Below are 5,667 nucleotides of genomic sequence, written 5' to 3' on the forward strand. Positions count from 1 at the left end.
TTCCTTCCTTCCCTCCCTCCCTCCCTCCCTCCCTCCCTCCCTCCTTTTTTGAATCAGGGCCTTGCTCTGTTATTCAAGCTGGAATGCAGTGGCACGATCACAATTCCCTGAAGCCTTGGCTTCTATGCTCAAGTGATCATACCACCTCAACCTTCTGAGGAGCTAGGACTACAGGTGTGTGTCACCACACCTGGCTATTTAAAATATTTTTTTTGTAGAGACAAGGTCTTGCTATGTTGTCCAGACTGAGTTTACCCATTTCATAAAGGTATTACAGACACAGTATTTGATTTTCTTATAAACCTCAAGAGATTTTTAAAAGTTAAATCTGAAATTCCTTATTAAATTCCAGCAAAGCCAACTTTAAAAGAGCCTATATAGCAATCACTATTTTTTCTACACTTTATGCAAACAGGTCAAGTGTAGTAAGACTAAACTTATTTTGTACATAAATTGGCCTCACTATGATTTCTCCTTGTTAGAAGTGGAGTACTGGAGAGAGAAAAGCTATGTTTCAGAAGGAAACCACTAGTACATCTGTTATTAGGTTCTGGCTCTTTTTTTATTTTTATTTTTTTTTGGTTGTTATTATTTACCTGCAATCTTAACTAAATCCTAAATTTCTAGTTTCTTCAAATATGTGATTGTGATTCTGCAGCTTAACATTTCTAATTTTTCTTACTCTCTTCTGACTTAGAAATTAAAACTGTGCTTTCCTTAAAGCTCTACAAATGGAAAGTAGGCAATTTGATAAAAACCTCAGAAGAAATCACTAAAGCCTTCTCTCTATCTATCTGTCTTTTTTTTTTTTTTTTTTGAGATGGAGCTTTTCTCTTGTTGCCCAGGCTGGAGTGCAATGGCATGATCTCAGCTCACTGCAACCTCCGCCTCCTGGGTTCACATGATTCTCTTGCCTCCACCTCCCTAGGAGCTAGGATTATGGGCATGTGGGCATGTGCCACCATGCCCAGCTAATTTTGTATTTTTAGTAGAGACAGGGTTTCTCCATGTGGTCAGGCTGGTCTCCTGACCTCAGGTGATCTGCCCACCTCAGCCTCTCAAAGTGCTGGGACTACAGGCATGAGCCACTGTGTCTGTCTGTCTATGATCTATCTATCTATCTGTCTGTCTGTCTGTCTGTCTGTCTGTCTGTCTATCTTTGGCCATCATGCCTATTGATATATGGACTACTCAGAAGGTTCACTAGAACAATGAAGTACAATCTACAAAAATCCGTCAGATTGCCACACCTACCCAATCCAACTGAAAGTGTTTCAGAGACTCGAGAAAAACTACTTTATAGACCACTCTAGATGTTACCCTTAGTGTTTCCTTTGTTTCCATAGACATGCCTCTTACTAAACATCTGTTTGCCTGCATCGTATATACATGCTTGGCTTTGAGGTCCTATCTGCAATGCTGCCTCCTGGAATGGGGCACTACTGTTTAACTGAACCAACTTATAAGAGACTTATTGAAGGAGATATCGGTTGCTTGGTCTAGGGTTTGCTTTTCCCCATTCCCCTTTGCCAGTCTCTTATCTCACAACTGCTGATCCAAATCTCTTCTTAGCTACCAGTCCTACTTAATATGTGAAACTTTCTAAACATGAAGATTCAAATGGGGGAGTAAAGAAAACCCAAACTGTTCTGCACCAAAATATACTTCTTGGACCTATTTTGAGATGGTTATTCAGAGGGCATGCAGACAGGAATAGCCCTGAAAAGCTGCCTTTTGTGGAGGAGATGGAGGAGATTTGCATCTGTGAAGAAAAAACCACATTAGTGAAATAATAAATCCAGGCTTTCTCTGTGGCTCTCGCCCTTACCCAGATCTAAAAAAGATTAACTCAGACACAGGCTACCATTTGTTCTTTTGGAGAGCTGCTACTTGGGAGGTTTTATCTGTATAATAAGATTGCCTTTGTCCCACGCTTTGTTTCTCTCTCCTTCCCATTACCTGTCTTGGGAGGCTCTAACCCCCTAAACTCATGGCATAAAAGCATCAATCAACTGGTCCTTTCTTTGAGTTTTTACATTTTGTGTGACTCTTGTGCACATGCGTGTGCATTAATAAATTTTGTTTGGCTTTTTTTCTATTAATCTGCCTTTTGCTAGTTGATTTTCTGTGAACCTGTAGGGGACAAAGGGGGAGTTTTCTCTTGGTCCCTACAGCAATCACACTGTTCCTTAGCAGACAACTGCATGAGCACTCTTAGAGATATCCAAACATGATCATAAAAGCACCAGTAAGAGGGGAAAATAGTCATTTTGTCGTTGGCATTTGCAAATGAAAAATGTTATTAAAGACAATAAATTTTTTTACGATAGCCTATATATTTTCAACAGTAATCTTGTTTTTAATGAGATGACTTTGTTTTGATTTTGTATTTTATCATTTTTATTGTTGTTTTATGTTGTTGTTACTGTTTGTATTACTGCTTTTGAAGATTCTGAATGCCGTATTAATTATTTTGGTAGAATTTATCATCAAAAGCTAATTGCTCTTATTCAAAATGCACTGTTGTGTTTTGCTCTGGAAAGGAATACTTTAAAAAGGCTCAGCAAATTTTTGAAGACAGTTTACTTCCAGCCACTCAAAATGTGTTGTCACATTTGTGACCTCCTCTGACAGGATTAAAACCTCTACATAGACAAAATAAATAGAAACATGCCTCTCTTCTTGAATAATTTGCATTTTAATTAACAAATAATTGTTTCCTGATTATAAAAATAATGCAACTTAATTTGTTATAGAAACTGAAAACCAGAGAACACACACACATACAAAGTAAAAATCCTCTATAATAGCACTACCCAGCACTGTAGATATTTTGGCATACATCTGGTGAGTATCAAATACAGCATTTAGAACACTAATATTCTGTTATTGCATACTTTTTAGTGGTTGCAAATAGTTTAAAAACATAAATGGATCAACTTTTTAAAAGCAGTTTCTATTTTTTTACATTACCTTGTTTAGTTTATTTTTTTCAGACCTACCCAAGAACACACTTTAGTTTTTATAGATACTTTCATATAAAAATAGGAATGTTTATAGTTTTTAAAGGGTAACTTAGAATACATTCTTAGAAGTGCAAATGTTGGGTCAAAGAGTTCATGGATGTTTTCATTCTTTGATAAGTGTTGAGTAACTATGTTATAGAAAATGTGTAACATTTTGCACATTCACTTGCAATGTTTAAGAAAGCACATTTTCTAACACCGTCCACAATCTTAGGTATTGTCATTAAAAAGAGAGAGAGAGAGAGAAAGAGAAACTTGCAGTTAGATAAACAAATAATGCAGTTATTAATAAGGATGGGAAGAGTTTTCATAAGTTTATTTGGCAAATGCATTTTTCTTTTAGTCCTTTGCCCCTTTTCTGTTGTATGTAATTTTTAAAAATTTTAATTAATTAATTTTTTTAGCTATTAAGAATACTAATTCTTGTACACTGTTAGTGGGAATATAGATTCCCAACAATCATTATGAGAAACAGTATGGAGGTTTCTAGAGAAATGAAAAACAACTACCATATGACTCAGCAATCCCTCTTGTAGGCATGTACTCAAACGAAATGAAATCACCACCTCATAAAGATATCTAAACTGCCATGTTGATTGCAACATTACTGACAATAGCTAAAATATAAAAACAACCTAAGTGTCCATCAATAGATGAATGGATAAAGACATTATGGTATGTCTATTCAATGGAATATTATTCAGCTCTGAAAAAAATGAGATCTTGCCATTTACCACAATGTGATGAACCTGAAGGATATTATGCTAAGTGAAATAAGCCAGGCTGAGAGACAAATATTACATGATCTCACTCATCTGTGGAATCTAAAAAATAAAAATTCAAATATACAGAGATAGAGAACAAAATAGTGATTATTATGGGTGGGGAAGAAATGGGGAGATGTAGGTCAGAGGATACAAAGTAACAGATATATAGGATAAGCACATCTAGAAACCTAATATACAACATGACTATAGTTAATAAAATTGTACTGTATTTGGAATTAATGCTAAATAAATAGATTTTAGCTGCCCTTGCTATAAAAACAAACAAAAATTGGTAACTATGTGAGATGATGAATATATTAATTTGCTTCATTACATATTCCTCATCACACATAGTTTTCTATTTTTTCCTGGGTATCCCATAACATCACATTGTATATCTTAAATATATTAGTACAATTTATTTTAAAAAAGAATAGTTACTGTCCTACATATTAAAAATACAGCTTCCAGTTTAACTTTATTTTTACTTTGTTTGCCTATATGTAGCTTATATTTTTTCTTTTTCTTTTTTGAGATGGAATCTTGCTCCATCTCCCAGGCTGGAGTGCAATGGCATGATCTCTGCTCCCTATAGTCTCTGCCTCCCAGGTTCAAGTGATTTTTCTGCCTCAGCCTCCTTAGTAGTTGGGACTACAGGCATGCACCACCATGCCTGGCTAATTTTTTTGTGTTTTTAGTAGAGACAGGATTTCACCATGTCAGTCAGGTTCATCTTGATCTCCCGACCTCAAGTGCCCACATCAGCCTCCCAAAGTGTTGGGATTACAGGTGTAAGCCACCGCACCAGGCCCATTTTTCTTTAACATGATGCATCCATTTTTTTCTTTATTGTTTCTTCTTTGTCTTTGAGTTTGAATATTTTCACTTTACTTGAGGCCAGAGTTTTCTCTTGGAAATTTTGGGCTCGAGCCAGTAAGTAGGGCAGCATTTTTGGCTTGTGAAAGGAGGTGAGCAGAGAGTGCACTGACCTTTCCTGATTCATAACCTGGCTCCAAAGGGGTTATTGTCCATCTACAGACTTTGACATAGTATTAAAAAATTAGTACCTTACAGTTTTTCATTAAGCTGTTTTAATAGTCCTTAATGTTTTTGCCAAGAATATCATGCCAAATCTCAAAATTGTAGGATAATCATGTATTGGAGAGAACATATATTCTGGAGTCAGATAAACATAACTGAGCTGGAATTTTAGTTCTTCTACTTACTAGTTGGTGATTTTGGGTAATTTATGTAAATTTACAGTCACAGTTTCTTTCTCTGAGAAATGAAATTGATAATACTTGCCTCATCAGGTAATCATGATGTATTGGCACGCATTTTTCTTCTTCCTTTCTCTTTTCTTTCTTTCTGTCCTCTTCTTCTCTCCCTTGCCCCATGCCCCACCTTTTCTGTATATTTCTGTTGCATTAGTAAATAAGTGACTAATACTTTAGTCTTAGAAGTTATTCAGTAGATGAAAGTTTCTTATTAATCTTTTAGGTAATAGTAATATTTCGGGTTTCTATCTGAAATTCTTTTCAGTGCATCCAAGATTATATTTCTTTGTTTTTTTTAGGACTAACATGTTACCTTTCTCTTATACTCACTGAAGTAAATCACTTGGCATTTTATTCCTGTCGCCTTGGCTTATTCATACTCCAAGGATCTTTGTTTATATGCAAATATGAGGCTTTTTGAAGCATTCACTCTTCATGTAATTTATAAAAACATTAAATATAGAACCCATCAATATCCTGGAGAGGTGCTGCCTAGATATTGTCTTTTGTCCAGGGCAATTATTATTTTTCTGAAATGAAGTAGGCAGAGAGTATTAGAGCCACTTTCTGGGGTATCTTCTCAATGCACAAATGATT

At 35.6% G+C, this 5,667-nt stretch overlaps 1 long non-coding RNA gene across 2 annotated transcripts in view; it reads left to right on the top strand.

Annotated features, from left to right (window-relative positions):
* Nucleotides 1-3,007, top strand: part of LOC116542845 — a 16,068-nt gene extending 13,061 nt beyond the window's left edge. For both annotated transcript variants that reach the window (XR_004265377.1, XR_004265378.1), the window contains one exon: nt 2,997-3,007. This is a non-coding gene — a long non-coding RNA (uncharacterized LOC116542845). The remainder of the gene's footprint in view (nt 1-2,996) is intronic.
* The last annotated feature ends 2,660 nt before the right edge of the window (nt 3,008-5,667 follow it).

This window comes from Sapajus apella, unplaced genomic scaffold (assembly GCF_009761245.1).
Source record: "Sapajus apella isolate SASKATOON/1434 unplaced genomic scaffold, GSC_monkey_1.0 scaffold4, whole genome shotgun sequence".
In the NCBI taxonomy this organism is placed as follows: Eukaryota; Metazoa; Chordata; class Mammalia; order Primates; family Cebidae; genus Sapajus; species Sapajus apella.